This window comes from Bubalus bubalis, chromosome 13 (assembly GCF_019923935.1).
Source record: "Bubalus bubalis isolate 160015118507 breed Murrah chromosome 13, NDDB_SH_1, whole genome shotgun sequence".
NCBI classification, from domain to species: domain Eukaryota; kingdom Metazoa; phylum Chordata; class Mammalia; order Artiodactyla; family Bovidae; genus Bubalus; species Bubalus bubalis.
Genome location: NC_059169.1, coordinates 80,874,501 through 80,887,260, shown reverse-complemented (window position 1 = coordinate 80,887,260; position 12,760 = coordinate 80,874,501).

Below are 12,760 nucleotides of genomic sequence, written 5' to 3'. Positions count from 1 at the left end.
AAAGACAAATACCATATGATCTCATTTACATGTAGAATCTGAACAACAAATAAATTTTGATACAGCAAAAAAAATTATATATATATATATATATATATATATATATATATATATATAGCCAGAAGTGGTTTTACAATGAGTTGTTACTCAAAATGTATTGATCTCCACATGTAGAATAAATAAATCCTGTAATGTACAACTGTAACCCTAGCCTAGTTAATAATACTATGGTATTTATTTTAAAATTGCTAAAAAAGTAAATCCCTAGATTTTTTATCACAAGAAAAAGAAAAATGTGTAATTATGTAGTGTGTTGAACTTTATTTAGACTTTTTGTCGTTATTTCACAATATATATATATGTATATCAAATCATTATGCTATACACTTAAAACTAATACTATGATATAAAGTGAATTTTATCTCAATAAAATAAATTTTGAAAAGAATATCTAGGTTTTCCCTGAAAGGAAGATTCAGTATTATTTAGCTAATTAATTTTAATAATAAATGAATGTTATTAGAATAGATTGGACAGTATTAAAAGCATCATACCATGTAATAAAAATCAAAAATATTGTTGGTAAGATATATAGAATTAAAGAAAAGATAGAAAAATGAAAGAGTGATAAGATTATACTTTCAGACAATTATAATAATATAAACTACATCTATAATAAGTTACTTAAAATTAGTCTATTCAATGACTGTTGATTAGCTAATAGTGAAACATTAAATACATGTTTGTAGTTTAATATGCTGGGTTTTTAGATTAGATTGGTTTTCTAGTATAAGTCACAAGTTATTAGACAATTCATGTGCATGTAAATTCTAAACATAACTGATGCTAAAATAAACAATGCACTTACTTTGTCAATTCTTATTTTTGCTTGAGAAATTTTAATAAATACATAAATATATGATAGATTTCCTTTTAATGTGTTTTCTGAAAAGCTTGTGAAAATCATTGAATAGCCACTTTTAACTATAAGATTACCCACCCATCATAAAGATATTATAAGTATTTTAGTAGACAAAAAAGCATGATCCATACCATTTATTATAAACAGTATTTTATCATATATATATATTTTTTTTTCTGAATTAGCAAACAGTAAGAGTACAACAATTTGATTTGAAACATTTAAGAATTCTTTCATTGCAATCTCATGGGGGTGGATGTTTGGGGTTGTGAAATCTTGTCAGGATGAATATATGCTGATGGATGAAGAAATAAGTGTTTTATTATTCTTATGTAAAGTTTTACTTTTTTGTATTTTAATATAGGAAAACATTTTAAAACCTTAGACTGTTTTATTCATTGGGGCAAAAGGAGTATATGTTAGTATTCAGATATTTTAAAATAATGAAATATATTGAGTATATTTTATCAATTTAATAAAAATATATGTTCAATATCTCTAATTTTCTCAGAAACATTTTTCAATCTACTATATTATAGACAAATTTCTTTATCAATATAATGCATTCATTATATTGGCATTACACTATTCATAGAAGATAGGACAGATTTAGTAAAATACACAACTATGATTTAACCAAAAAAAAAAAAGGGGAAATATCACAGAAATTGTGAATTTTCAGCACAAAATACATTTGTAAACCAAGTTAATTATTCATAATTTAGTCATCCTTTGCTAGGATATAGGAAATTTTGTCTATAATATTAAATTCACTGTACTCTTTTGAAATTGCAGGATGAAAACAGATTTCTAAGAAAAAATAAGCAATTTTATTCAAATTTTTTGATCATGATAAAGGTCTAAGTCATCAAGGACCTAAGTAAAGGTTAATTTTCAGTTTAGTTCAGGTTTGATGCATGATACTGGATGCTTGGGGCTGGTGCACTGGGATGACCCAGAGGGATGGTATGGGGATGGAGGAGGGAGGAGGGTTCAGGATGGGGAACACATGTATACCTGTGGCGGATTCATTTCAATATTTGGCAAAACCAATACAATATTGTAAAGTTTAAAAATAAAATAAAATTTAAAAAATATATTTTTTCCAAAAAAAAAAAAAAGAAAAGAAAAGAAAATTTAACTGTAGCTAATTGTAATAAAGTCACTAGAAATCCTCAAGAATGTGCTACAGCATGTTTTTAAGCAGGTAAATACATACATACATAAAGATACACATGCATACTTTGAGAAATACATACATACACTTGTAAGATACTAAGTTTATGTGACATTTAACATCATCTCTTTATTGTGACACATGTACATGGTCTTTCTTAAACGGAAAATAATTTTAATTTACTTAGTTTTGCTGCTGTGGTTTTCCCCACAGAAAAACCTCACTGTTTCTTCTTATAATCCAGCTAAAGGTTAAAAATAAATTCCAATTTGTCTTTGATATTAAATGCCTTTCTCTTTTACTGTAATTCCTTGCACAGTTTCTTGATGATGTGAAGACCACATATAAAATCCAATTTTTAAAACATACTGTCCAAAATTTAAAACCATGTCCACACTAAGAGTTATCCAGGAAGGCTTTTCTTAGATGGAAATGAATAGTCCATTCAACCCTATATAACTGCCATTTCATCACAAATTGAAGGCAAGCCTGGACAAACAGGAATAAAAACATTTAAAGCCCCATAAATTCAATGTGTTTGCAATTCCTTCCAAACTGCTTGTTTTACTATAATCTAGTAAAGAATCAGCAATTATCTTCAAAATTTTCTTTAAATAAATACATACAATGAAGTATTTATTTATAAAGACTTTTATTTTAAAAGAAATTCCCCTTTTGATAACTGTTGGCATTTTATAAAGTTTAGATATATCTTCAAATAGTCTTTCTTATTCTAGAAATCACCTTGCTATATTTTGTAAGATACCTAATGTCATCAATTACATTCATAATTGCATACTGTTAAAAATATCTGTTATAATAGCATAATTTACTAATTCTTATGTAGCTAAGAAGTAATATGAACATACAAGGTGACGTTATTAGAAATCTTGACATTTTAATGAACTGATCCTCTGAAACTCATTTTCTGAAAAATACAACAATTTTGCTATTAATAACATTATGCTAAAGTTATTACAATATATAAAAATACAACACTCCTATTAAACCATTCATTTTCCAAATTATCTAAAGCTCCTCATAACTACTGGTTCCCAGGCAAAATGATGAAGTACACCTCCAGAGCAAAGCAGGTAGTTCAATTATGCACTGTTCATAAAAGGGGCAAAATTAGATAGCGATGATTTTTCATAGCTGTGTATTTCAATTTATAAGAACTAATCATTTAAATATCACAACACATTTCAGGAAGAGAAGAGAAAATGAAGGAGAAGTGAACTGAAGAGCAAATATTGGGTGTAGGCTAAAAGTAGCAATGAGAGTAAGCCAATGTAATTAAAGGCATTAGAAGACAAAATTTAACTTCCTAGCTCCTTTCCTAACTAGTTTTGGAGTCTCAGATGAACTACTTTCATTCTCTAGGTTTCAACTTCCTCATTTATAAAATACGAAGGTTGTCTTAACTGATTTCTAACCATCACTTAAAACACTGTGATTCTACAATGAAAATGGTAACACAATTGGCTAACACTTATGTGCCCACATCGCCCTTCATAAAAAAAAAAAAAAAAAAATCACATAACGTAAAACAAGGGGAAAGCCTGTAGCCACTCTGGAAAGTAAAAGCAGGGCAGTCTGAATAAACTGGAATTTCTTACAGTGATGCTGCAGTGGCTACCAGATTGAAAGTAATATCTGATAGTGAACTCATAAAGAATGCTGTGGACTTCTAATAGAACCTGGTTTCCTGGAGGATAAGGGAGACTGACCAAAAGGGCCTTAACTTCCCCTGAATTTGAGTAAACTTCAGACATGCTTCTTTCTTAGACTAAAAGCCTCTGCCTCCCTTTTCTTAGAGCTTTTACTTTAGAAAACTTTCGATTATGAATTCTTTCTCTAGCACTTGGATACAACAACCTTCTCCTAGTCTCTCTAGCAACCTAAGAATGCCTTTCTCAAAAACCTGGGAGCCATCCTCTGAAACATAACCATAAAGGAGACCAACATCATTCTCCAGTGTCTGTGGGAAGGTAGGAGTCTAGATTCTATAGGGAAAATTGGCAAAAGCAAATGCCCTGGTTACATTGAAGACCTCCTCCACTAGTGTCCCACAATACTTTCCCATTATCTCACCCCAACACTAAGAAATCCTCCACCCTTCATTTCAAGAAACTTTCCAGTCTCTGCCCTACTGCAGTAGTCTTGAATAAAGTCTTCCTTGCCTATTTAACTCTGTTCAGTATAACTTTTTTTTAATCTAACAGAGAAATGGCCTTTTGATATCAATAGATAAAATATAAAACAAAGATTTAATAATCAGATGATATAAAATATATTAACAAAAATACTAAATACAAAAGGAAGAATTTTCAGAAATAATTTTAGGGAGAGATACGTGAAGAAATTTCTCAGTTTTCTTTTGTTTTTTAAGTTAGAAATAGCTATAAATTCAAGAAGATATTTTTTAAAAGTTGTTCCTAAATTATTCTAGGTCATGGATTCCTTTAAAATTTATATGAAAATTTTACATTTTCTCCCCAAAATAGCATAATGAAAGAATTTTCCAGACTATGTCAGAGTAATATGTAGCAATCTCTGAACCAATTTAATTGCTTGCTATTTGTTATTATTTCATAATGAATAAAATCAATGTGCTTTAGGGAATTCCCTGGTGGTCCAGGGGTTAGGACGTGGTACTTTTACTGCCATGGTCCTGAATTCAGTCTCTGGTCAGGGATCCCACTTAGATCCCACAAGTTATGTGTTGCACCCAATATATATATTATAAATATAAGAAGAAATAGTAAATACTTCACTATTTAGTATAGTGAGCACTATACTCTGGATTTCTGAGAGATGATATAAATAAAAAATAAACTTAAAATTCCAAAGCTGAAAATTATATTTTTATATATCACTTATATACATATACTTTTTCCAGGTGCCCTTATATCATCTATAAAAGATATCAAACACTAAGAAATTAAAAACTTGATACAAAGTAATTAAAAAGATATTTTAAAATATTATACAGAGTGAAATAAGTCAGAAAGAGAAATATAAATATTGTATACTGACATATATATGGAATCTAGAAAGATGATACTGATGAATTTATTTGCAGGGCAGCAGTGGAGAAACAGACATAGAGAACAAACCTATGGACACGGGTGGAGGGGAGAAGGGAGAGGGTGAGATGTCTGGAGAGAGTAACATGGAAACTTACAATACCATATGTAAAATACATAGCCAATGGAAATTTGCTGTGTGACTCAGGGAACTCAAACAGGAGCTCTATGACAATCTAGAAGGGTGGGATGAGGAAAGAGATGGGAGGGAGGTTCAGGAAGACAGGGGACGTGGATGTACCTAAAAAACGAAATTAAAAAGAAAAAATCACACAATACTCTCCCAAGTTAGAAGGCGATGGCACCCCACTCCAGAAAATCCCACGGATGGAGGAGCCTGGTAGGCTGCAGTCCATGGGGTCACGAAGAGTCAGACACAACTGAGTGACTTCCCTTTCCCTCCCAAGTTAAAATATTAAGAAAGAAAGTTTCCTATATTTTAAGGAAAAAAAAGAAAGAAAGAAAGAAAGCAAACACAACACAAAACCCTTTAAACTTTTTTTAACAATCAAAACTGAGGAAAACAATATTTGTTAAACATAGAGGAATAAGCAAAACTCTATTGAAAAGTAAAATCATACATTAAATGTTTTCAATAATAAACTAGAAAGAAATAAAATAAGCAATAACTTCAACTAGAAAAAAAAGTTAAACAAAATATTATTGGTAAAAGAAAGGGGGGAAAGGGGCATTAAATAAATAAATAGGTTTGAAATTTAAAAAAAACTTTCTAATTAGCAAAATTTGAAAAATCGGGCAAATGTCATCAAAAAGAAGAGAAAACCTTGGTAAGTACAATCAAAAACCAGACAAATATTAACATTTTGAAGATGAAAAACAATGTAACAAAGAAAATGAAAATTATAAATAACATATACACATCTTCACATTTATAATTTTTATTTTTTGATTTATTTTAGTTTACAATAAATATTGTATTGGTTTTGCATACATTGACTTGAATCCACCATGGGTGTACATGTGTTCCCCAGCCTGATTTTTAAAAGACTAATTACATAAAGAATTATCCATTATAAAAATATTTACAAAAGTTCTGAAAAAAGAGTACAAATTTAAGCTAATCCATTCTTGTCAACTGCTGACTCATAATAGGGTACTGGGAAATAAGGCAATTTGGTACTGGGAAAGGCAATTTGGGTTTCCAGAGAGCTAAGGAAATTTTAATGAGATTCACTAAAGTGATTTGTTGAGGCTATGCCTTTAGGAGAATCCTGTGAGGAGACAGGATGAGAGGAAAAGCTAAACAAAAAATAATTTCAAAAACCTAGCCTCTACTTGATCCTGTGTTGAACTCCAGGAATGAGTGGTACATTTGGGAGAGGTCTACTTGGTATAACAGGGTCACCCTTTTTCATGTCAATTGGTTATGATATACCATCTAGAAAAGTTGTAGCCTCTCAGAAATCACCAGGTGAGACTGTACTCTCTGATCCTGAAAAATTCTCCCACGGCTGTGAGCTCTCAGCAGCCAATACCTGGAAGAGCAGAGGAAGGTATCAACCCCTACAGCACAGAGGATTAGAGCAGACAACCAAGTGCCTCAACTAATGGCCTGTTGTAGAAGAGACACTGTTAACATTTCCTTAGCATCTATTTTTAAATATCAAGATGATTGGAAAAAAATATTTCCTGAATTTCAAAATTTAGCAAGTGAATGTCATTAATAAGATAGTATTTCACTGTTTAATCTCAAGTATGCTTTACTTTTTTTTTTAATTTATTATTTAACTTTACAATATTGTATTGGTTTTGCCATATATCAAAATGAATCCGCCACAGGTATACATGTGTTCCTTTAGAATCAGAAGGGTTTAACTGAAGAAGAAAGTCATCTGAGCTTTAAAGAACGAAAGGCTAAGGAAGTGGGGGCGGGGGAAGATGGAAAGTAAGAACAGTTCACGTGACTGAGACATCAGTGGCTAAAAGTGAATGAAGTTTACGATTATGAAAATATAAATGAATATCAAATTGAATAACTTTTAGATTTGAAAGAGGCAATAGTAACATTTCTGCACTGCTTGAAATTAATACTCTCAGTTTATCTACAAAGAAAAGAACCTAATTCTCAATAATTTAGGGCAATACAAGTAAAATATTCTGAGTGGCAGTGGTATAAATCAAATGCTATGCTTATAAAAGGAAAAGAAGACATTATGCTGTTTGAAAGAAGAGTCATGCTATAATGATTTCACTTATGAAGCTTTAGGACAAATGAAACTAATATATGGCAGGAAAAAAAAAATGAGCACAGTGGTTTCATACAGTGGATTAGGGGCAGGAACTTAGTAGTTAGAGGGATGAACAGTCCTTCCAAGATAGGAATAATGGTCTAGGTTCTACGTAGTACTTGGTGTTAGGTAGGTTGCATGCACAATCCAGTTACACTTTGTCAAAACCAGCATATGTTTATAAAATTTCTTCATTTTATTGTATATAAAATAGGAGAGTGAAATTGTTAATGATATACATAATAAAAGACTCAGGAGGAAGTGGACTAACATCTGCAATTTTCTTTAAAATTCATCAAAAAAGTTGGATGGTGGAGGGATAGAAGAATGGATAAAGGGAATTTCTGTGATATTAATAAAACAAGCATGATGAAATGTTGAAGGGAGAATTGCAGTGTTTGGTGTATGGGCATCCATTGTAAAAATTCTCAAATTCTTCATTTGTTTGAAATATCCATCAGAAAACATTGAGAAAATATGCTTTAAAAATTTTTAAAAACTCATCTGAAAAAGTTAAAGGGAGTTTTGATCCTGAGTTAATTTCATATTCTAATGTAACATTCAGAAAAGAGAAGCGGTCATTTTCCCTTGCTAGATATTTTCTCTCTAACCTCACCTGTGACTGATCTCTTTACTGATTTAGAACATCACTAGAAGAGATGCATATTTAATCCTTAGGATTTCTAGTAAATTAGACAGCAGAACTTGTGCAACTTAAGAAAGCAATGTTACGTTGGATTTGGCAATTGTGAAAGGCAAAAGGGGAAAGATATTTCATACATTTGATTGTAATGACTGAGCTTCTAAAGTGACTTCCTGCCATTTCTACAGTACTGGAAGTTAGACTCAAATATCAGAAAGCATCATGGTGTAATGGAAAAGTTGGTTTAAATTTTCTCATCACTTGAGAGGAAGACTTATTAAACTTTTAACCTGTTACCTAAGCTCTTCGATCATTAATTTATTCATCTGTTAAGTGTGATTCTTAGAGTATGTAAGATTCTTGACATATTGTAAGTATTCAATGTGTTATTTAATTTTCCATTCTATTACTATAAAGCAATAAAAACACACCAATGTCACCCAATATTAATTAACTAATGCTTACCACAATATTAATCATTTCAAAAATTTGCATGGACTTTTCCATCTAAGGATTTGAGACCTAAGATTTGACACTGTTGTTTTCTATTATTCCCAACAGTGTGGTTGCTTTGAGCAAATATAATTTCACTTTCTGAAAATGTAAGTCCGTCTGAAAAATTACCACAGCAGTACTTTGGGTGAAATGTGTCCAAGTGACAATTTCAGCCACTCCAACTTAACATCGTAATCTCAAAAATTACATTATGACTGTCATCACAATCTATGCCATGTCTCTCTACTAACTTTCATAAAGGGAAAAATCAAAATGCACAGACAGGCACACAGGGACCCATGGACACATGCCACCAAATACAAAGAAACAAGCAAATGCAATAAAGTATACTGGAAAAAGATTTACTTTTGGAAGACACTTTCAATTTAGCTGGTGAAGTTTTTTTGTTTGTTTGTTTTGTTTTGTTTTTTCTGTTTACCAAAGCCAAATTAAAGCATGTTTTAACAGAGACGTAATTAAAAATTTATCAGCTTCCTTGTTCTTATTTTTGGCAAAAGACACTAAGGTGATAGCCCACTCAGTCAAGCAGTAAGAAAGTGTTTATTTGTGTAGTGTGGAAGTAATATGATTCAGTCACAGCTCATGTGTTTAAAGTGCCCCCTGCTACGCATCTTTTCCTTTGTCAACACAAGTCAAATCTCTCAGCGACACATTTATCTCTTAGCTAAGTCATGCGCAATACGACCAGTCTAAATTGAAAAAGTTATTTTGTAGCTTTACTAAGGAAAAGAAATAATTGAAAACAGTCAATGCACATAAATATCGGCATTAAAATCGTTTTTTCCTAGATTAAAGCAAATAAAACATAAGTGGAAGTTACTCGCCTTAATGGTGAAATATAGTCCTTCCAAACCATGGAATGGGGCACTCATGACTTTCAGCAGTGGGTAGACATATATTTTAGGAAGGTTTTTTATATAACTTCCAGTTTTGCAGTATTTCAACATTCTCTTAAGTCTGTTAACACATGTATTAACTGTAATGCAATAACCTCAAAGAAGAAAAAATATGTTCATAATTATTCAGAGAACATGAAATGACCTTGACTTAAAAATAAAAATGGTAAAAATAAAACAAAAGTTTTAAATGTGTTTGTTCATTTACTTCTCATCCATCATTTGCTTCTCCACCACTGTTTTTTTTTTGTTTGTTTGTTTTGTTTTTTGATCATGAAAAACTTTTATATCTGAATCAGTTTTCCTGTTACTTCATTATCCACCACTATCAATTTAACCTGTGGTTCTTTCAGCACAGCACAAGGTTGCTAGCACAGGAAACAGAAATTTTTCTAGTTGGTCACTAGAGCTTCTGTTCCTGCTTCTTGATTCCTGGAACTATGATTCTTGGGAGAAATAGCACCAAATGGTGGGTGTTGATTCAGATCATATCAAATATTTAGATAATATTGCCCAAGCCCTGCAATGTGTTCTCTCTCAGCTGGCAGCTATGAATGACCTATCAAAAGACCATTTCACCATTCTATCAAACTTCGTGCTTTAGTATGGAGTGGAACATTGTAAGACTGGTGAATTCAATGAACATGAATGAGCTCATTAGGTGATGATAGGCATAGCTGGGGAAAGAGGTTGAGTGGTATTCACAAAACCAGTCATTCTACCCCATTAATTGTTAACAAGTGCATTCATGCTAAGTCACATCAGTTATACCCAACTCTGTGAGTTGGGTTGTGAGTCATACCCAACTACAGCCATCCAGACTCCTGTGTCAATGAGATTCTCCAGGCAAGAATACTGGAGTGGTTTGCCATTTCCTTCTCCAGGGCATCTTCCCAACTGAGGGATTGAACCCACATCTTTTATGTCTCCTGCATTTGCAGGCAGGTTCTTTACCGCTGCACCACCTTGGAAGCCCTACTTATTTATTTATTTTTTTCTTTGCTAATGTCACCCATTGGTGAACATTCATACGGGACACAAATATCTTTGCATTTTTTGCCTATTCAGAGAGGTTCATCACACTTCTTCCCCAGATTTTGGAGTCACAAAGTTTCCAGCCGTATTTCATCCAAATTGCCAACCATCAGCCAAACCAGTGGCCACAGCCCCCTCACTGTGGTGTAAATCACACATCTGGCCATTTCTCCTTCCAACCAGTTGCACTGCTGTTAAATTCTGTCTACTTCAAGAATTTTCCTTCATCATTGTCCTTCAAGGTTGTCCCAGAAAGCGGCTACTGTGCTAAAGCTATCCACTTTGGAGTGGCACCCGAATTTCATGCCAAACAATCTGTCTACCTGGTTCAAATCTTCTCTTGAGTGTGGAGAATTTCCAATGCAGTCATAGGTGGAAGCTGAAAGAAATAGGACAGTAGAGCAGAAATATGGGTCATGAGCATGTGGGCCCCATCTTTACATAACTTCAGATGCCTTCAAGACTTGCTGGGACCCAATCATGTATATGCCACTTCTATCTGATGATGGAATATACCTGCCCCTGCCCAGTTTATGGCTTGGTAGGTCAGATAATAATCTGATGTGGTGGGCAGCTCAGATTGCACAGCAGTTTATACTCCATGATTGAGTCTTCAGTCTTTACTAAAGCCTAGTAGATATACTGGAGAAGGCAATGGCACCCCACTCCAGTACTCTGGCCTGGAAAATCCCATGGATGGTGGAGCCTGGTAGGCTGCAGTCCATGGGGTCACTAAGAGTCGGACACGACTGAGTGACTTCACTTTCACTTTCCCTTTCACGCATTGGAGAAGGAAATGGCGGCCCACTCCAGTGTTCTTGCCTGGAGAATCCCAGGGATGGGGGAGCCTGGTGGGCTTCCGTCTATGGGGTCGCACAGAGTCGGACACGACTGAAGCGACTTAGTAGTAGCAGCAGCAGCAGCAGCAGTAGATATACTGGAGCTATATATTAAAAGGAGAATAGGTATCCATAGGCAAGGTCAGGACTTTGCTTCAAAATTAAAGAGTTTGCCCTGTGATTTACCTACAAGGGCTTTCCAAAGTCTCCACTCAGCATCTCTGTCTGCCACTGACACTTCACATGCCTTAGGAGCTGCCGGATCATACAGCCAAAGCAGCGGGGTAGGTCACACAGAAACATGAACCTATTGCAGAACCTTCTCTTATTCTGGGTTCCACCCCAAAACAGCTTTCAAGTCACTCAGTAAATTGGTCAGAGTAATGCACCAAATGAAAACTATGTTGTCTCTCAAATCCACTGTGCCCCTTATTTTGATTATAAGAGGAATAGGTGTAACAACTTATGCTTCACCTTAGAAGAGACATCTTAGCATGACCCACACCAACACTTCCATCTCCAAACGTCCCTGAGGTAAAAGAACCCTGAATTACTGTTGAGTTTATTTCCTACCTTCTGGCACATATGTGTCTTTCCAATAAGTTAGAGAAGTTGCTACTTTTTGCTGTCTACAGCCAATCAGGCTGTTATTAATATAATGAATCAGTGAGATTTCTCATGGAAGGAAAGGCTATCGAGATTCCTGAAAACTAAATTATGACATAGCACTAGAGGGTTGATATCCCTTGAGATGGGACAATTATTGTGTGTTACTGGCCACTACTGATTGAAACCAAAATGTGTCTGTTGATCTTTATGGACAGAGAGAGAAAAAGATAGTCACTTATATCAATAGACTCATACTAAGTATCAGGGGATAAATTAATTTTCTCAAGCCATGAATCCATATCTGGTACAACACCAGCAATTACAGTCACCACTTTGATTCAGTTTTTAATAATCCACCATTATTTTCTGATATTCATCTGTATTCTGCACAGGTAAAACAAGCAGAGTGATTAAGGATGTAGGGAGAATATCCACCCCTAATCCTTAAGGTTCTTCATAGTGACGGGAATCTGGCAGTCCCACCAAGAATGCGGTATTCCTTTTGGTTTACTATTCCCCTAGTTAAAGAAATCTCTAGTGGTTTCCCATTAGCTTTTTCTACCATGATAATCTTTAATCTATAGGTCAAAAAACCAAAGTAAAGGTTCTGTCAGCTACTGAGATTCCAGAATTGTGCATTCTGGAATTTGGGGAATAACAAAAGGATGGTACAAGGACCCACTTTGCCCACTGTGAGGTGGTGCTGGTTTAGTTGCTCGGCCGTGTCCAACTCTTCAAAATCCCATGGACTGTAGCCCACTAGGCTCCTCTGTCCATGGGATTCT